The 20,831-nt window shown below is 51.6% G+C and overlaps 1 protein-coding gene across 2 annotated transcripts in view; it reads left to right on the top strand.

Moving 5' to 3' along the window:
- Nucleotides 1-20,497: 20,497 nt before the first annotated feature.
- Nucleotides 20,498-20,831, top strand: part of PLEKHA1 (pleckstrin homology domain containing A1) — a 58,562-nt gene continuing 58,228 nt past the window's right edge. For both annotated transcript variants that reach the window (XM_037498002.1, XM_037498004.2), the window contains exon 1: nucleotides 20,498-20,552. The gene's annotated coding sequence lies outside the window, so the exon portion shown is untranslated. The remainder of the gene's footprint in view (nucleotides 20,553-20,831) is intronic.

Genomic DNA, 20,831 nt, shown 5'->3' with positions numbered 1-20,831 from the left:
CAGGGAGAACAAGGAAGGAACTTGAACGGCGAGGCCTGGGGCTCCGGGCTGACTCCTCTTGTTATAGAGCAGCCCCGATATTAAACGGGTTCCTGGCTGTGGGTCCTCACCCGCGCGCTTTAAAGGGACTAATTGTTAGGGGGAAAAGGATGTCCCAAAGCAAATTCCATATAGGCTTTGCGGACTCCACCCCCACCCCAGGTCAAAGCCAAAGACACTGGGAACTCCAAATCCCATCCCCTTTGGAGTTCCCAGTGTCTTTGGCTTTGACCTGGGGTGGGGGTGGAGTCCGCAAAGCCTATATGGAATTTGCTTTGGGACATCCTTTTCCCCCTAACATTATGAATACTCTACTACAGACACACACAAAAGGGTTAATAAAAGGTTTATTTACAAGAGAAAAACAACTCAGGGAGAAAATAGGGAAATAAAGTCTTTAATGCGTCCTACCGATCCGCCGACCTGGAAACCCAAAGTCACTCTCAGAGCTGGCCAGACGCTGCGAGCTGGCAGAGAGCCAAAAATGGGGGATCCCCAAAGCCCACGTGTCTGCCTTTTGTATCCACCTGGCTGCTGAACCCCACCCTCAGGTCCCAGCCACCTTCCCTTGGGTGGTGATGGGATTTGGAGTTCCCAGTGTCTTTGGCTTTGGCCTGGAGTGGGGGTGGAGTCCACAAAGCCTGTATGGAATTTGCTTTGGGACAGCCTTTCCCCCTAACACTCTCAGCTGATTGGAGAAATGACACGGGCAATGACTCAGGTTCAAGGTAGAGCAACAACAAAGCAACATCTTGGGGGCCCAGAGGGTGTGATCCTCCCCACTTCTAACAGAACCCCTTCTGTGTCGGGCCCTGGGCTTCCACGCTGCTCAAGTGAAGGTCTCTCCCCAGCCCGTTATCCCGGGGTCCCTGCCAATTGCTCTGCAGAGAGGAGGGAGCTGGAGGGAGCTACAGAGGACTGACCGGCCTGTGACTTGGGTGCTGGAGGACACCGGGACTCGAGAGGCACCAGCTTTAGGTGGCGCTGGACCCGGAGGCCAGACTTCTGCCTGGTGGCCGGCTGAGGAAGGAGGGTGGACGCCCTTCACCGGCAATACAACAGCCAAGTTGCAGAAGTGAGGGGAGCATGGGGACCTGGACTTGGAAGAGCAAGGCTGAGATTCAGAGGCCCCGAGAGCACAATGACAGGGCCAGGAACAGAGCCGACTCAGGCCGGGGGATCCTTTACTCTCCCCCACGTGCCTGCTGGGCGGGTGTCGGCCTTGCTTTCCCCAGTCCCTGGGAGATGACGAAGAGCCACATTCTGGGGACCGTGGCTCAAGGGTTCCTAGGAGAGGTGCAGAGGGAAGGAAAGGCCTGGAAACTCCGGTCAAGGTTAAGGGGGGGAGCATTTTCAGTCTTGGGGGGGGGGTGTCTTGGGGTCAGTCAACACTCGATTTATTTTAGCACGTGGAAGGAAGGTGTCAGCTTGGAGAATCAGCTGCTCAGGACCTGGCAGCCTTCAGTGGATAAAGACTGTGAGACAGAGGCAGAGTAAACCAGAGACTGCGGGGAGCCGCTGGGAGGCAGATTCAGAGGAAGATTAAAAGTAACTATAATTAACTTAGTGCCCTGGAGTTAGGCAAGATAATCATTTGAAAAGTCCTTTTTATTTATTTTTTTAAAGATTTATTTATTTATGCATACAAGAACTGGGGTACAGAGGTGCGGGGCAGGGGTGGGGGTGAGAGGATTCACCAGAGACAGAGTGGGGAGCAGAACAGGCAGATCTACTGAAACACACTGCTGAGGGGAGCAGCGGGCGAGACAGGAGAGGTCTGCTGCGCCCTCGGGTCAGCTCCCTGGCCAGGGTGCTGCCGTAGTTGCGGATTGTGCTGCCACTCAACCACCTGCACCACCAGGGAGGCCCCTGAAAAGTCCTTTTTATATAATATCTCACATTTGAAGAATTAGGTGGCTCTAAGAAGTATTTATATGGACAGCACTCTACTTCCTGCGCAGACCTGGGGACGGAGGAGCCACAGGCTCTAGGTGTAGAAAGTCAACCCCACCCTCAGCCCTTCTTGCTCCTTCCTTGCATGTCTGTCTCTGTGGGGCCAGACAGCCCCATGGAGTCGCAGGTGACTTACATTCCCACCCACCATGGATGCCTACTTGAACCAGGTTATTGTGAGGAGCCAAGGTTCTTGGAAGAGGAAATGAGGAGGGAGGTAACTATAACGTGAACATGTTCAGAGTTCATTGGGGGTAAAAGGAAAGTAAGACTGACTGTTGGTGAATGGAGGGTTAGGGGTGCTTTGGTAAAAAGGTAAATTCACAACCTTTCTAGAAAAATCAAAAGTCTTCAAAATTTCATTGCCCTTGGCTGGTATTCCACAACATGCAATTTATACAAAGATATATAAATATGATTTTTCAGCACAGTATTATTTATTAGGAGAAGTTGGAAGTTACCAAATTGTCCATTAGTAGCAGGCTGATCAAAAGAATTACAGGCCATTCATCCAGCAGAACATAAACAGGTAGGTCTTTTTTCCCACAGGGAAAAAGTGTACAGGTCATGTTGCCAAGTTCAAAATAAAAGACACAGACAGGGTCTTCCTGGTGGAGCAGGGGGTTAAGACGCAACCTGTGAAGCCATTGGCAGCCGCCGTAGCACGGGTTCGATCCCAGGCCAGGGAGCTGCCCACAAGGCGCAGCAGACCTCTCCTGTCTCGCCTGAAATCCAGCAGTGGATTTCAGTAGATCTGCCTCTTCTGCTCCCCACTCTGTCTCTGGTGGATCCTCTTACCACCACGCCCACCCCACCCCCGGCACCTCTGGCCTGTACCCCAGGTCTTGTATGCATAAATAAATAAATCTTCAAAAAAATAAAAGACACAGACATACTTATCCCCACCCCTTCCACTAAGTACAGCTAAGCACCCTGAATGTTTTCTATAAGACAAACACAGGGAGACTGTAAGGTGGAGAGAAGGCAGATTAGCTAGAGACCTCAGGAGACAAGGAGTGGCTTGGCAGTGATTCCCTGGCTTTTGCAAGTGATTCCCATGCTGTTTGCAAGTCAGAAACGTCAGTGGGTGCAGACAAAAAAGCCCAGGAGAGCCCGCTTCGTCTCGCCAGAAGGCGTGGCAGGGCAGAGGCACTTGGTCCATGTCGGCTCCGCTTCAGCCAAACACTACAGAAAAAGTGTGACCCCACCTCCGCCCAAGTCAGCAAAGGCTGAGCGAAAGCCCAGACTTCTGCCACCATGAGACGAGAGTGAGGTTCTCTCTCCTCCACCCCACAGGCAGGGAGTTGTCAGAACAGGTCAGGTGGGAAGGAGACACCTGCGGTAACCAGCGCTCCTCCCCAGGTGTTGGTGCAGAACACCCAGGGAGCCTGGGCTCCTGCTCCCAGATCCAGGCGGCTCTGCCCAGCAGGGGCGCAGCCAGGAGGTGTGGGAAGAGTTAGGGCTTTCACTAGTGAGAGCAGAAACCAAGCCCTCCGCCCTCAGTGTCCGTGGAGATGATGTGGAGAGCAAGATGAGCACCCCTATTTTTCGCAGCAGGGAGGTATCCGCTGAGACCTAGTGGGGAGCCAGTACTTCCAGCTCCGTCCAGCGATGACAAGGAGGCCTCCACTCTGGTGCAACAGAGTCCAAGCGGAGGGACTGGAAGTCTGCTCCTCCCCAGCAACCACAGGGGGTCCTTGCCACCTGCCAGAGCGGTGCCACCAAAGACCCACTAAGACAGGAGTTCAGGATTATCCAGAATCTCATAATATTTGACCCAAATGGCCATATTCCAATCAAAGTCCACTCATCATACCAAGAACCACAAAGGACTCAACTAATGAGGAAAAACAAACAGCAGACGCCCACCCCAAGGTGCTGCAGAACCAGACTGATCTGACGAAGATGTTAAGGCAGCACCACGAAAATGCTTCAGTGAGTAATTGCAAAAAGACTGAGGCAGATCGGGCCTCCCTGGTGGCGCAGGCGGTTGAGTGCAGCGCTGTGAAACTGTCTGCAGCCTCTGCAGAGTGGGTTCGATCCCGGCCGGCCAGCGAGGGTCTCACATGGCGCGCAGACCTCTCCTGCCACGCCCTCTGCTCCCCTCAGCAGTGTATTTCATCGGTCTGCCTGTTCTGCTTGCTGCTCTCTCTGTGGTGAATCTTTTCATCCTCCTGTGCATCTGACTTGTACCCCGGTTCTTGTATAGAAATAAATAAATCTTTAAAAAAAAAAAAGACTGAGGCAGATGAAAAATAGAATTTCTCAGTAAGACAGAGATGCCTCAGCACATGAATAGAAGATTTAAAGGAGAAACAAATGGCAACTTTAGACTTGAAAGACAATTACCCAAATAAAAAATGCAATGGATAGACCACAGAAGAATGGAAAGGACAGAGAGAAAATAAAAACAAACCGTGAAAGTGGAAAGATAGAAATTAGAAATTACCAAATCTGAGCAAAGGAGAAAAAAACAGACAGAAATAAAATGTACAAAGAGTCTCAGGGACCCATGGGACTACAGTTAAAAGTATGTCATCACAGAGCCTCCCTGGTGGCGCAGGGGTTAAAGTCTCAGCACAATCAAGCTATCACCAGCCACTGCGTCCTGAGTTCGATCCCTGGCCAGGGAGGTGACCCACATGGCACAGCAGACCTCTCCTGTCTCCCTGCTGCTCCCCTCAGCAGTGGATTTCAGTAAGATGAGCCTGTAGTGCTCCCACTCTGTCTCTGGGTGGGTGAATCCTCTCACCCCTCATACTCTTGTTCCCTTGTTCTTGGCCTATACCCTTGTTCTTGTAGACATAAATAAATTAAATTAAAAAAGAAAAAAGGATGTCATCACAGTTTCAGAGTGAGGTTGAAAGGCATTCAAAGAAATAATAGCTGAAAGTAACCCTAATGTGGCAGAAAACATACACCTACAATTTCAGAAAATTCATGGCCCACTTGTGAAATCTACAGACAAATAAAGTATCTTAAAAGCAGCCAAAGAGAAATGATTCATTACCTGTAGGGAAAATACTATTCGCATGACAGCAGATTTTCCATCAGAGGCCCCGGGAATCAGAAGGTAGGGACCTCGTGACAGAACCACCAACACAGAATTCTATATCCAGTAACAATATCCTTCCAGAATAAAGGACAAACCAAAACATTATCAGATGAAGAAAAATGAAGAGAATGTGTTGCCTGCAGACATACAGACTCTCAAGGAGCAGCTACAGGAAGCTCCCCAAACACAAATGGCTGTCACTGCACATGCCATCGAATAGCTCAGATAAAGAGCAGCAATGCCAAATGCTGGTGGGAACCTGGAGAAAATTGAACTTTTGCAGTGCAGCTGCAACAGGGTCCAGCCATGCTGGAAAATGCTTTGCAGTTTTCTTGTTGTTGGGTTTTTTTTTTAAATATATTTTATTTTATATAATTCTTACATCATTTTTTCATTTTTGCACAATGTATGCATTTTCATTTTGGTTTTATTCCCCATAAAATTCCCACCCCCCCTTATTTTGACCCTAATCCCTCTGCCCCTTCACTCCCCCCCAGTAGAGTGTCTCTGGTTTATGGTTGCTTATTGATTTTGATTTTTACTTTTTTATAATTAGTGTTTTTCCTGGTCCCTTATTTAGGTTTTACGTTTTCTAAATTCCTGCTATGAGTGAGACCATCCAGTATTTTTCTTTTCTTTCTGTTTTTTTTTTTTTTTAACTGAACAGTTTGTTTTTTTAGTCATGTATGATGACAGACATTTTGGTCAATGAACCGCCTACAATTGTGTCCCAGGAGGCGGCACTTTATGGCTCAGGTGTGTAGAGTCCTCTACCGTTCAGGTCTGCAGAATGTTCACACATAACAAAATTGCCCCATTTCTCTGAATAGATTTTCATCAGTAAGCAGAGTGTGATCCTGCACTTACATATGCCCTAGAAATTGCACTCTTGGCTTTTATTAGAGACATGAAGATTATGTGCTTACAAAAATGCGTGTGAGATTGTTTCTATCAGTTTTTTAAAAAGATTTATTTTTATTTGTTCATGCATACAAGAACTAGGGTGCAGGCTAGAGGAGAGGGGGTGGTGGTGAGAGGATTCACCAGAGACAGAGTGGGGAGCAACAGAACAGGCAGACTGACTGAAATCCACTGCTGAGGGGAGCAGCAGGGAGACAGGAGAGGTCTGCTGTGCCATGTGGATCAGCTCCCTGGCAGGGATCGAACTCATGTCACAGTGGCTGCTGACAGCTTCATAGTGCTAAGACGTAATCCTGTGCCACCAGGGAGGCCCGACAGCAGTTTTAATTTTAACTGTTCCAAACTGGAAACAGTCAAGACGATGCAAAGCATTGCAGTCCATCCTCCGTGGAATGCTAACCTGCAATAAATAAAAAGGAATGAACTGCTGGTGTGAGATAGACCTTGCATGGATCTCAAGGGCAATCTCAGAAGGTCACCTGATGTGTATATCTGAGTTCAGACCACTACTGAGCAGCTTGTAAACAGTAAACATTTATTAGAGTTCTAGAAGCCGGAAATCCAAGCTCAGATGCCAGCATGGGTGAGGCCAGTGTCCTGGGCTCCAGACTGGTTGTTGTACCCTCCCCTGGTGGAAGGGCCAGGTCATTTCCAGAATCTCAGGCCTCTTTGACAAAAGCCATTAATTTCACTCGTGAGGGCTCTACCCTGATGATGGAGTCACTGCCCAGAGGCCCCAGCCACAAATAGAACAAGAATGGGGGCTGGGATTAGTACATATGAATTAAGATATGGGGCCTGGGGCAGCAGACACACATTCCGCCCAAGAGCAGTCTAGGGCCATATATGTGTCATTCTCAAAATGTCAAAATTATAGAGTCATAGAACACATCAGTGGTCACCAGGGGTCAAGGATATTGGTGGAGGAAGAGGCGTGGTTATGACTATAAAAATGTAGCACAAGGGAGAGCTCTGTGGTAATGGAGCAGTTCTGTGTCTTGCTTATGGTTGTTTCCAGAACCTGTAAGTGTGACCAAAGGGTATGGTGCTATGCACACCTCGTGCACCAGTGTCAGCTTCCAGGTTTTGATGTTGTATTTTAATCATGTGAAATTGATTGTGAATCTGTTGGGGAAACCGGTTGAGGATGCATTATCTTTGCAACTTCCCATGAATCTATAATTATTTCAAAATAAAGTTTTGTGCGGGCCTCCCCGGTGGCGCAGCAGTTGAGCGCTGGGTTGCAAAGCAGCCCGCGGCCTATGCCACACCGGTTCGATCCCCGGCTGCTCCCCGGCCACCAGAGGAGGGTCCCACATGGCGCGCAGACCTCTCCTGCCGCCCTCTGCTCCCCTCAGCAGTGTACTTGGGTCCTTCTGTCTGCTCTGCTCCCTGCTCTGGCTCTGGTGAATTCTCTCACCCTCCCGCGCTTCTGACTGTACCCAGTGCTTGTATAAACAAAAACAAACAAACAAATAAATAAAAAAACATGCCTCTATAAAAAAAATAAAAAAAAAAATAAAGTTTTGTGCAAGAGTATATAGAGCATAATACCCTTTTGTAAGCCCACTTGGTGGTCTCTAAAGAAATATTTGTGTAAGAGAGGTGTCTGGGAGGGTGTTTGCCCAATTTTTGAGTGACTTTACTGAAAAGTGGTGTTGGGAATGATTTCCACTCCCTTCTATGTACTGTGGAAGTTGATTTCAACTTAAAATCTAAAGTAAATAAAAGGCCCCTGGTGGATGCTGGAAAAGGGAAGGGGAGATGGAAGGGATGTGGCCTGCAGAGGTGGTGGTGACATTAGTATGGCTGACTGCATGGATAGAGAGCCATGCTTTAGCCTCAGGGGGGATACCTCCCACCTTCCTTGGGGTAACAGCCCCTCTAGACCCAATTCTGCAGACCAGAGGCCCAGGCAATTAACTTACCTTACTCCCTATCTCCTCTTCACCATGCCCCTAAGAATCCCTCTTACTTTAGTTAATTTTCAAGTTCCCACTTCGTGCAGACACTTTTTTTTTAAAAGATTTATTTATTTATGCATACAGAGCTGAGGTATAAGCCAGAGGTGTGGGGGTGTGAGAGGATTCACCAGAGACAGAGTGGGGAGCAGAACAGGCTGATTGACTGAAACACACTGCTGAGGGGAGCAGCGGGCGAGTCAGGAGAGGTCTGCTGTGCCATGTGGGTAGCTCCCTGGCCGGGGATTGAACTCATGGTGCTGCTGATAGCTTGATTGTGCTGAGACTTTAACCCCTGCACCACCAGGGAGTCCCTCTTTCTTGTCTTTGAAGACAGACTAGTTGGCATGGCAAGAAAGTTAAGACTCTTTTTTCCAGGTGTGAGAGTGCCTGTTTCCTCCTCTATAGAATGGAGGAAATCCCTGCAGGGCTATTGTGAGCTAAAAAGGAGACAATTTATGCAAATCTGGACCTAAGTCTGGATCTAAAGCAGGTCTGGCCCACATAGTAGCTCCCTTCACCCTTTGTGTCCATCCCAAAAGAGATTAGAAGTCCTAGTCCCCCCATTGTCTTAAAGAAGTGGTGAAAGGCTAGATGCAAAAAAGAGTAAAAAGATGCAGAACAGTCCTGGGGGAGAATCAGGCACCAGGTAAATGGTGGCGTGCAGACTCAGTGGATTTTTGTGTGACATTTTTGGGGGCCCTTTCATGTAACTGAAAGTGGGTTTCATCTTTCTACGGAGAGCCTGCAGAGAAGGGTGGGGGTGTCAGGAGACTTGAGGACTTTCCAGGCTCTGCTATGGGCAAATCTCCTTCCCTATCTGGGCCCCCTTGATTATGTAGGGTTGACAGAAGGACAAGGCTGGCTGCCTCTGGGCATGGTGATAAGAGAGAGGTCAACCCTGGTGAATGGTCCTCAGTTAGGGTGGCTTTGCAGATGGGGCTTTGTTCCTCACCCAGGGGGAGGCTGTGACTGAAGGAGCTGTCTCCTCTCCCACTGACTCACAATGAGTAGGGTGACACCCCTCTCTCCAGATCACTCTTCCTGGAAGTCGCCCCCACTTCGCAGCTTGCTGATGCCAGTTGTTTCTTCTCCAATGAGGCAATGATGCCCCCTCCTCCTGAGAAAGAAGTGGATACTGCCCAGGGGGCAGCCCCACCCCAGACTGGGAGAGCCCCTGACCTGAGCTTGCCCAGACTGCTTGGAGTGGGCACTTTGTCTCGTTCACGTAGCTCCGGAATATTCACCCTGTTGCCAAGCTCGACCCCAGTGTGCTTTCGAAGAAGCCACATGCTGCTTCTTTTCAGGATACTGGTTATGCTGGTTACTGGGCAGGGGCATCTGTCTGCCCCTGAGGGTGGAAGGCCTTTAAGGTAACTGGGATCTTACTCATACCACTAATGCCGGGAAGTGGGGGTGGCCTCTGGGTCAAGGGAGAACTGTCATAAACTGCCATATCTCTCCCATCGCTCATCTAGTGATTCACTCCAGCCACTGTTCATTCAGGTATTTGTTTCTTTTTTTTTTTTTAAGATTTATTTATTTATGATACAAGAGCTGGGGTACAGGCCAGAAATGTCGGGGGTGGGAGAGAGGATTCACCAGAGACAGAGTGGGGAACAGAACAGGCAGACTGACTGAAACACATTGCTGAGGGGAGCAGCGGGCGAGTCAGGAGAGGTCTGCGCGCCATGTAGGTTGCTCCCTGGCCGGGGATCGAACTCATGCTGCAGAGGCTGCAGATTGCTTCATAGTACAGTGCTTAACCCCTTGCGCCACCAGGGAGGCCCTCAGGTATTTGTTTCTCTTTGATTTCATTCAACTATTAGTTTATTCGCACACTCATTCATTCATTTCTTCAGCTAGACATACATTTGTTCACCAATCCAGTCATCCACCCATCTACCCACCCACCCACACATCCACCCACCTCCGTCCACCCCATGATCTGGATGGCCTATAATTAAAGCCAGGCAATCGACAGGCACAGATGTCCTCCCATATCTAAAGCATCATCTTTTGGCAGCGAGGAGGGCAGGGCCTAACACCCATTGCCAGGTTACTCCGTGCCAGACGCAGAGATGACCTCACACCACACTTGATCTTCACATTAATCCCAGAGGCAGGTACTAACCTCCCCACCTATGGAGAGAGAAATCAAGCCCAGAGAGACTAGGTGACCTGTTCAGAGACAGACAACTAGCAGGAGACAGAGCAGGATCCCACCCATTTTTCCTGGCTCGACAGCCTGTGCCTCCCGCACTGCTGGCGGGGCTCGCAGCACTGACCAGGTCCCCTCGGCTGTGTTGGACAGCCAGGCTGTGCACCTGGGCATTGCGTGCCTTGGAGAAAAACAAGAAGCTAAGAGTCTGAACTTGAACTCAGGACTTCAGACTGCGAAAGTGTGACTCTTCCCACAGCCTGCTCGGAGAATTCACCACCGAGGGCAGCACATTCTGAGTGGCTCCAGTCACGGGGTGCATGGGAAGAACTCTGGGTTCTGGGAAGGGGGAAAAATGTTTCTGGAGGAGAGAGAACCAAGTCAGGCCTGCAGGGCTGGGGACTGAGCTGCCAAGTGGAGGACACTCCCATGGGGCCGGGTACAGAGTGTCTGTTTAGGGGTTTGGCTAGAGCAGAAAAGGAAGGAGATGAGGCTGTCATATAGGTGGGGCGTCCCCCCAGGAGAGATTCCTCCAAGGCCAGAACGTCTAGTCTAACCCACCAACCCCACCATGTCCCTCTCTTACGTAAATCCCTCCGATGCCGCCTCCCCATGTTCCCTGTGTAAAGCCGCACCCTTCGCTGGCGCACAGCCCTCTGCCCTCTGCCACCCCGCCTGCCCACCCGAGCCCCGGGGTCCTGGCTGTGGGCCTCCCACCCTGACATCCTGTGTGGGTGCTTGCACGGGCCGGCTCCTCCCAGCCATGACTCAGAGGGCAACTTTTGTTTCAAGGCACCGCACGGGCAGGCCCGCCGCTCCCTGGCCCGGCTCCTGCACCCAAAACAAACAGTCTGGCGGGCGGCATGTGGGCACCAGAGTCAAGTGGGGGAGGGCATTTCAGGATAATCAGAAGAGTCGCCTAAGAAAAGCCTGTTTGTTAGGAACTGAGGATGATGAATGCAGGAGTGGGGCTAGCGGGGAAGGGAGGGCCGCGGGGAAGGCCCTGGACACCCTCACAGAGCCCCTGGCAGAGCTCCCCCTCCCCCCAGCCAGCAGGGAGAGGACCCTGCCGCCCAGCACAGCGTTGCCCGGCCAGCGGGAGCTTCGGGAGCCAAGGGCATCCTCTGGCGATGGCGAAGCTTCCATCACACCACAGGAGACGATCACCAGGCTTTGTATGCAGCTTTCTCCACCACAAAGACCGTCTCTCCATGGCAAGAGGCATGAGGCATGAGGCATGAGGAGCTGTTGATCCAGACTGGGTGTCCACAGGGCTCGTTGGGCTGCCAGCGGGAGGGAGAGCGGTGTGATGGCCTTATCCACGTGAATGAAGTGAAGCACAAGAGGGAAATCAGAGGAAAGGAGCCCGGAGGCAGGAAATGCCATGAGTCCCCCCCTCCAGCCCCCCACAGCACCCTATACACTTTCTAGGCAGCTCTAAGGGCTCCCTGGGAAGGGGTGGCGATCCCATGGGATCAGGGCCACTGGGGGCCCTAGGATGGAGTTCCAGGTGGGCCAGGGTCCGCATAGCTGGGCCCATGGGTTCCATGCATAAGGGGTCCCTTCTCTGCACCCCCTGAGCCCAACTCCATGGGTGCTGTGTGGGCTCAGCCTGTGAATCAGGCCTGGAGGCCTGGAATGTTGTCCCCTGGAGCTGCCACCAGCAAGAAGAGCCTTGGACAACTGCACACCACCTCATGCCAGCTTATCTCCTGACTTCCTGCGAGGCTGTCCTTTGTGGTCTCCCAGCCCTTCTTAGGCCTGGCACCTGCTTGGTTCCTGCCAGTCTCCTTTTCCAAAGCCAGGTCTGCCCCAGGGGGTACCCACCTTCCTGGCAGGAGGCCTGCCTTCCTGCCTATGCCTTGAGCTCTCCAATTTCCAGGGCACTGTGCTGGGGATGAGGCTATAGAGATAATTAAGATATGATCTCTACCCTTAAGGAAACCATGGTCCCCTGGCAGAGGCACCTCTATAATTTAAAAACAGAGAGCAGTGCGGTCGTAGAGAAGGGCAGGTGATTTTTCCTTAGAAGTTCAAAAAGAGGGGCCTCCCTGGGAGTTCAGGGGTTAAAGACACAGCACTGTCAAGCTCTCACCAGCCACTGCAACAAGAATTGGATCCCTGACCAGGGAGCTGACCCACATGGCTCAGCAGACCTCTCCTGTCTCCCCGCTGCTCCCCTCAGCAGTGGATTTCAGTAGATCCACCTGTTCTGCTCCCTGCTCTGTCTGTGGTGAGTCCTCTCACCCCCCCCACCTCTGGCCTGTACCCCAGTTCTTGTGTGCATAAATAAATAAATCATTTTTTTAAAACAAGAAATTCAGAAAGATTTGTTTCGAGAGGATGTGTTTTGCCTGGGGTCTGCATGCTTGCCTCTGTGCATGCAGGCTTTTTTGTGTGCGATTGGGGGTGGCATTAGGAGTTGGAGGGAAAGCCATCTGGGACTATGACAGCAACATGAAAAAAGAAATGGGGGGGGGCAGGGAAAAGAACCAAAATGTCCTTCTTAGGAGACCGGATACACTGTGCTTCATGCAGTATTACCCAGCTGTGCATAAGAAACAACAAACTAATACAACGTACAATGACGCAGATAGACCTTACAGACCCACGCTGAGCCCAGAAGTTAGACCCCCAAAGAGTACATAACGCAGCGTGTAATGACGATTACATGAAGTTCAAGATGGAGCAAAACCCATGGAGACAGAGATGGGACCGTGAACCTCAGGCCAGAGGATGCCCCTGGAGATTTACACGTATCTTGATGGGGGTTGGTTCCACTGTTGATCCGCTTGGTATGGGGAGTTACAGATTTAGTATCTGTCTCACTCAGACGAGGTGACTTACACAGAACTTTTCCCTCACAGTTCTGGAGACTAATAAAGTGCACGGTCAAGGTGCTGGTGGGTCAGCCTGGTGCAGGCCCCCTGCCCGCTGAGTCCTCCCCTGGCAGGAGGTGGGACAGTGAGGACGCTTCAGGGTCTCCATACGGGCACCAAGCTTACTGGATCGGGCTCCACCCTATGGCCTCATTTAACCTTAATTCCCCTCCTGAAGTCTCAGGCCCCAGATACAGTCACGTTCGACACAGGGATTTTGGGGAGGGGACACAAACATTCGGGCCATGGCCCTCTATTTGAGTGCTACGTCAAAACAAAACAAAGAAAGAAAATAATAATAATCCCAGTGTCAATCCTCATTGGCACAATTGACTTGGTGGGGTGGGGTGGGGTCTTGCCCGTGGAATTTTTAAAAAGCGCTCCCCGTGTCCCTAACACCAGCTGGACCTGAGAGCCCGCTTGATCTCTTGAAGCTGCCAGCACTTGAACCTGGGGGGGGGAAGCCAGCTGCAGCGTGGCTGAGGAATCAGTGCAAAGCTCCCTTTTATCCGCAGGAAGTCTTGCATGAAGCGCGGGTGCAGAAGTCTCCTGTCACCCAGCCTCCCGCAGGCCCGGCTCAGCCACCCCCTGCAGCCCCTGGAACACCCCGCTGAGGAGGCTGGAAAGCCATGATTGCAAAAAGCCCCGGTGCCTCGGTGGCTCTGGGGATCCATGTGAGCGGAGACGCGGGTTCTCACAGCTGCGATGGCTGGGGGTCGCCGAGGGAACGCTGGGCATTGTTCCGGGCTGACTGCAGCTTCCATTGTCGGGCTCTGATTACAGCTTTTGTTTCACCATAAAGTACAGTTATTAAATGCCAGCCGGGAACAAAGATGTATTTACAAGCTAGGGGGTCGGTGAAGGCAAGCTATTTTCAGAGCTGCCCCTACTGCGGCTCTGGGATGGGGAGGAGGGGGCGGGCCCCTTCCAGCTTTTAGGTGAAAGTGAAATGTTTCTGAAGGAGCCAGAGATGATTGAAAATGATGAAGAAGCCACCCCAGTCCTACTCTAGTCTGCCGAGGCGATCAATTTATGTTTACTGATTTTCTTTTCTTTTTTTTTAAGATTTATTTATTTATGCATACAAGAGTTGGGGTGCAGGCCAGAGGTGTGGGGGGGTGAGAGGATTCACCAGAGACAGAGTGGGGAGCAGAACAGGCAGACTGACTGAAATCCACTGCTGAGGGGAGTAGTAGGGAGACAGGAGAGGTCTGCTGCACCACGTGGGTTGCTCCCTGGCCAGCTGGGACTAGAACTCCTGCTGCAGAGGCTGCAGATATAGCTGCATAGTGCTGTGTTTAACCCCTTGCGCCACCAGGGAGGCCCTGTTTACTGATTTTCGTGGCCAGGAGATGGGGGACTGGGTTGCACTTGGAAAGGAAATTGAAGTCCTCCTGTATTAGTGGATTTCTCCAGGGAAACAAAATTAACAGCACATAGCATGATAGATAGATAGATAGATAGATAGATAGATAGATAGATAGATAGATAATGGGTGGGTGGATGGATGGATGGATACATTTACTGCAGGAACTGTCAGGCTGTTACAGAGGCCTAGAAGCACTCTGATTTCTCTGCAAACTGGAGAGCAGGAAAGCTGGTGCTGTAATTCCGCCGGAGTCTGGATAATTGAGATGCCAATGGCATAAGTCCTGGTCTGAGTCAGAAAGCCCAAGAGCCAGGAATGCCCTATGTCTGCAGGCAGGAGAAGATGGAAGTCACAGCTCAAAGACAGTGAGTTTCCCTTGCTCCGCCTTTTCTTTTCCTCAGGCCCTGACCTGTTTGGATGAGGCCCACCCACACTAGGGAGGCCATCTCTACTCAGGTTACAGATTCAAATGTTAATCTCTTCCGGAGACACCCTCACAGTCACACCCACAATCATGTTTTACCGGCATCCCCCAGCCCAGTCAGGCTGCCACACCAATCAGCCACCACATCCCCTTCAGCCTGGCGTGATGGGTCCTTCCAAGCCAGAGTCTCACATGACTTACTGGGCTATACCCCATTCTCCAGAACCCTAGACCCAACACTGCAGCCTTCCACCCCAGTCTGCCCCTATATGTATAAAGTTCACAGCAGCTGAAGTGATTCTAGAACTTACTGCACAGGCGAGACTGAAGGTGTCATCCACCCTGGTCAGCTAGTATCAGGAACTGGGCTCAAATAATACAATCCCTGGCGTGGAGGATATGACACATGGGTGAGATGTGTCTAGCGCTTTTGAAGAGCTTGACTTGTGTTAGTTCATTTAAGATTCATGATGAGGCTGTCAAGTAGGAATTGTCAACTCTATTGTACAGGTGAGAAACTGTTAAGGCTCAGTAACAAACCCAGAGTCACATCCAGCCAAGGGGGATGAGCCCAGGCTCCTTCTTGCCTTCCCTGGGGTGGTGTCCTCGAAGTGCAGAAGGATGCGCTAAAAGCTTGAGGTGCTTAAGCTTCCCTTCCTCTGGGGGAGAGCATGGTGCACAGGCAGCCCTCCCCAATGCTTGAGGCATTGGTTCTTTTTTTTTTTTTTTTTAAAGATTTATTTATTTATGCATACAAGAACTGGGGTGGAAGCCAGAGGTGTGGAGGGGAGGGTGAGAGGATTCACCAGAGACAGAGTGGGGAGCAGAACAGACAGACTGACTGAAATACACTGCTGAGGGGAGCAGCGGGCGAGTCAAGAGAGGTCTGCTGCCCCATGTGGGTAGCTCCCTGCTCAGGGATTGATCTCGTGCTGCAGCGGCTGCGGATAGCTTCATAGGTTGCGTCTTAACCCCTTGCACCACTAGGGAGGCCCGAGGCATTGGTTCTTCTTGAATTTAAATAAACTCTTCTGATCAAGATGGAGGAGAGAGACAGATGCCGTTGACCTAAAGAAACATGGCTAGAACTGGGTAGGTGAGTTGCAGAGGTCTGAGGAAGAAACGTTACAGGCGACAGAGCCTGTAAAGCTGTAGAGGTCTCTGGTGGCTGATTCTGGGATCTTCTGCCTGAAGAGTCCTTCACCTTCTAGAATGTTCTCTACTCTAGTACGGCAACTTATAACCTACCTGGGGTCCTGGATGAGCCCTCTGGCTTCATACAATCTTGCTTTCTCTGTTTTCCCACCATGCTTCGATCACACTGCCACCTGCACTCAGGATGATTACTGTAGGACTCAACTGGGTCCTGATGGGCCTGGAGTCTCGCCAGACCCCAGAGATCATGGGGCTACTGGGGACCTTTGGGGCTCTGGTGCCATTGGGTGACCTTCAGGCTCCCTTCCTTGCTGCTCAAGGCAGGACAGACCTGGTGCTCCTTTCTAGAAGTCCTGGAAACAATCATCTCCTCTGACTTCCAATTGTTCCCCCTTTTGAGCCTGTATCTGGGTGGGTTGGTGACTTGTTGAGAAAGCCTGTTCTTGTATTTCAGTAAGCATGCCAGTGTCTCAGAGCGCCTGCGTAAAGGAAGAGGGTGCTCCTGCGTGGGACCCAAGAACTTGCTCCCAAAGAAGAACGCAGGCACCTGATCTGTCAACAGGCAGGTCACTTAATCCAGCCCCACCCAGGAAATTGCTCACAACCATCCTCCTTCCTCACTCTTGGCTGGGGCCAGGCACATGGGAGGAACAGGAGAGGCGCCTCTGACTCCACTACCACAAAGGAGGCCAAGCACCCTTCTTGGTGTGTGGGGGTCATTTTTCACACGGAGAAATAGGGAAGCACTGTTTTTAACTCTCTGCCGCCCAGTTTCTGGAGGGGACATTGAAGCAACAAGGCAGGTTTCGGAGAGTTTCGTGCGTGGTTAGTTCTTGTTCAGTCTTGATCCCAGCTCTAGGGAGACAAGCGGTGTTCCCCAGGAGTTGGTCCTCTCATCTTCTGATTCTGACTCTGTCCATAGAGGGGGCTGGGAGCGCTTCATTTCATTTTTCAGCCAGTGATTTTCAACCTCCTGGGCACTGAGGATTCAGCGATGAGTAAAATAGATAAAATCCCTGTCCATGTGGAGGTTATATTCTAGAGTAACATGCAGAAAGTAAACAAGGTATGTAAATAAATAGTTTGTGGAAAAGCTATCACTGCTAAGGAGACAAAAAACAAAGAGGGGAGGGCCTCCCTGGTGGTGCTAGGGGTTAAGTTGTAGCATTTTGAAGCTAGCACCAGCCACTGCAGCAGGAGTTCAATCCCGGGCCAGGGAGCTACCCACATGGTGCAGCAGACCTCTCCTGACTCCCCACTGCTCCCCTCAGTAGTGTATTTCAGTCAATCTGCCTGTTCTGCTCCCCACTCTGTCTCGGGTGAATCCTCTCCCCCTCCCCGCCCCCTGGCTTCCACCCAGGTCTTGTATGCATAAATAAATAAATCTTAAAAAAACCAAAGAGGGAAAGGGAGCTGGGAAGATTTGTTGAGAGGAGGAGTGCTCAGGTTGTGTGACAGAGCTCCATTCCCTTCCCAGTGCCTTTGGATGCGGGGCATGGTTGTTCTATTTTGTGTCCCCAAAGCTAATGTCTTAGCTGGAGGATCCAGGCTCACCGTGGAAGCAGGTAGAAGGGGCTCCCACAAAATTTTTTTCCCCAGATTTTATTTATTTTTGTGCATATGTAGTCCAGAGGTGCTGGGGGTGAGAGGATTCACCAGACACGGAGGTGGTGGGGGCAGAACTGGTGTATCCACTGAAACACACTGCTGAGGGGAGCAGCAGGCAAGACAGGAGAGGTCTGCTGAGCCATGCGGGTCAGCTCCCTGGCCGGGGATGGAACTCAGGCTGTCTCGGTGATAGTGCTGAGACTTAACAGTTAAGTTAGGCCACCAGGGAGGGCCCCTCCACCAATATTTTTGAAGGAAACATCAACAAGCGAGGCTTGGTGGTGACAAGGACAGCAATGGTTAAAAGGTGAGTTGCAGATTCTTGAATTCAGACACCTCCTCTCCCTTTTCTTCAGAAGAAAAGCATCTGTGGAATATTCCAGCATTCTTCAGTGCTGCCTGTCAGTCCTGAGTGTTCTTGGTTTGCTCCCAGACTGTAATTTCAACAAGGGAATATTCCACATACTTTTTTTTTTTTTTTAATAACACTGAAAGCACTGTTATGTAATAACCTCAACATCCAAAAAAAGTCTGGGGGGAGGATGGGGGGGGATGCAGAGAGCTTTTTTTTTTTTGTCTTTTCTTCTTCTTCTTTTTTTCTTTGTTCTCTGAATTACACCATCTAACCCTGAGCTTTCCATATGGAAGGGTGTTAACAGGTTCTGGTTAAATCCTCAAAATAGCCTGGGGTTTCCTTACCGTGTGCTTTGGGTAATTCAAGTTACTTCTTTCATTGTCTGTAGCTATGATTCTGTAAAGCAAATATGTCTTGGGGCTTGATAGGCGAAAGGAAGCATTTAAAACCACTCAATCATTGATGCCAAAGAGCAGTGACAAATAAAAAAAAGTTTTTTTCTGGGTCTTTTGATTCTCTCTGGACTAATCTCTGAGCTGGGTTTTCAGATCAAATACAAGATGCTAATTTGAATTTCAGATACATAGGGAGTCAATTTTGTTTATGTTTGTTATGTCCTAGATATCCCATCTAGAATGTTCTAGAATTTCAGAACTGGAGAACCCTTCTGGACCTCCTAGCTAGGGAAGGCAAGCTTAAGTGTCTTGAGGGATCAGGCAGCTGCCATCTGGGATTTTTTGGTGAAAGCTCCCCATTTTTAAATGTTAGCCACATATTTAGTTTCTGAAAGACCCACTGTATGAAGGCCAGGAAACAAAGCTCTAGCCAGGTTATAAAGTTCAAGGAGACCAATCCTCTTCACTGTTATACAGGAAGACATGAGGCCCCAAGAAGACAGGTGATAGTGAGACTACACAGCTAAGACTCTGTAAAAGATACTAGAACAATCATCTTGGAGATGTTGATGAGAAGCAGTTGAAGAGAAACAGTCTGAAAGAGTCAGGAAGGAAGGATTCCATGCAGTTTGCAGGACGTTTTCACCTCCATCAAATCAAGGGATTGTGAGAACATTCTGTAAAATGGGTACATGAGGTCACTGTGGGTCAGAAAGAGAAAGGGTCGTCCTCTGCCTAAGTTCACGCAGGTAAGTCTCCACAGGTAAGCCGAGGGTTATTTTTTCACTCCATCTCTGATTCAGATGAGATCCTATCTAACCTGCCCTGGGGATCCAATTTTCCTGCCTCATAAACAGAATGAAGTCAGGAGGCTTTTAAACCAGCCCACCAATAAAAAAGGGCTTGAACAGTCAGGGTCCACATGTCGCCAGGCCCCTGGGCATCATGCCACCAGGCTCATCCGCATTTACCTTGTGTTTTCTGTCCTAGCAGCTGTACAGTGCGTCTTACTGCTGGACCTTGATTTGTCCTCTGTACATCTTCCCAAAGGAAGGATGTCCTGAAAGGTGTTAATAAAGATTGTGAAGGGGAAGGATGTGATCTAAGGCTGCGCAGGGGAAGGAAAGGAAGAAGAACACAAACGGAACAAATATTTATCCAGATCCCCGTGTGCCAGGCTCTGGGACGAGCGGCTTATATTCCCAGCTCTTTGCAGATCTGAGTAATTCACATTTTTCGGGTTTCAGCTCAAATATCAGAGAGCCTTTCTCAGAGAACCCTGTCCCCGGCCCCACTATCACTTTAACCCACTCAGTTTCTCTGGTGCCTGACAATGTGCAAATATCTTGCTTGTTAGGGCTGCACTGCCTCCCCCTGCACAGCGAGGTCAGCATGAGGGTAGGAGGAGGACAGACCGCCTCGGCCTCCTGTGTGCCCAGTGTCTACACGGGGCAAGACACACAGTAGGTGCTTAACAGGCATGTTCACTGTTCATGAGCAAACATATATGAGAGCGCATATTTATGCTCCATCCTTCCTGAAAGACTTTCAAGTCAGCCTTCTTTAAGGCTGTCCTCGAAGAGGAGGAGGTGGAGTTTGCTCCAGGCGAGAGGAAGGGTTAGGGCCGAGGGAATGGCGTGCCGTTGTGAAGCGTTTTCCTCCAGGACACACACTGTGCATTCTTGCTTCCTGGACCCACGAGGGGCAGCTTGCAAACAAATGATCTAGGAACCAACGAAGTCTATTTTTAACGACCTCAGAGCCTCGCAGCTCCAGGCGATGACGTCAGAGAGTTCCTCCCGGAGTTCCACCCTGGAGCCACGCCCCGAGGCCCTGGAAAACTACGAATCCCAGGGTGCACCGCCGCGCAGGGACCCAGAGCTCCGTGCGCGGCCCTCCTCGACGCGCCCGAGGCCGCGTCCTCGGGAACCAGGAAGACGCCGAGACCCGGCCCGCCACGCCGCGGGGAGCGGCGCGGCGCCTGCCGGGACTTGTAGTCCCCCGGGCTGGGAGCGCCCGCCGGGATCGCGCCGCCGTCTGGGGGCCGGGGCGGCGCGGGCGCGCGTGCGCAGTGAGCGGCGGGCCGTCGTGGGCGCCGCTCGGGCAGCGGGTGCCGGGGCTGCCGGGGCTGCCGGGGCCGCGGCGCGCGGGGGCTGCGGGCCGAGGGTCGCGGCCAAGTTCGGCGCCGCGCGGGGCGGGGCCGGGCTCCGGGAGCGCCGCGCCGGCCGAGGCGAGCTGGAAGGCGTCGCGCGTCCGCCGAGGGGCCGGCGGGCGCTGGTGAGTGCGGGGCGCGGGCGCGGGCGCGGGCGGGCGGGCGGGCGGGCGGGGGTCGGCGGCGCCCCCAGTCCCGGCGCGTGCGCCCCGCGCGGCGGCCCTACCTGGGCGAGGCCGCGGCGCTCACCTGGGCGCGCCGGGTCGGGCCGCGGGAGGGGGCGGCGTCCGGTTCCCGCGGCTCCTTATTGTTCCCTGACCTCGGCCGCGGCGTCCGGCCGGGGCGCGCGGGGGGACGCGGGGACGCGGGGGGCCGGCGGGGCGCGGGGGGCCGGCGGGGCGCGG

This window comes from Talpa occidentalis, unplaced genomic scaffold, assembly GCF_014898055.3.
Source record: "Talpa occidentalis isolate TD23 unplaced genomic scaffold, MPIMG_talOcc4v2.1 talOcc4.8, whole genome shotgun sequence".
In the NCBI taxonomy this organism is placed as follows: Eukaryota; Metazoa; Chordata; class Mammalia; order Eulipotyphla; family Talpidae; genus Talpa; species Talpa occidentalis.
Note: the sequence above shows the minus strand (reverse complement) of the source record. Positions and strands in the feature narration are given on the sequence as shown.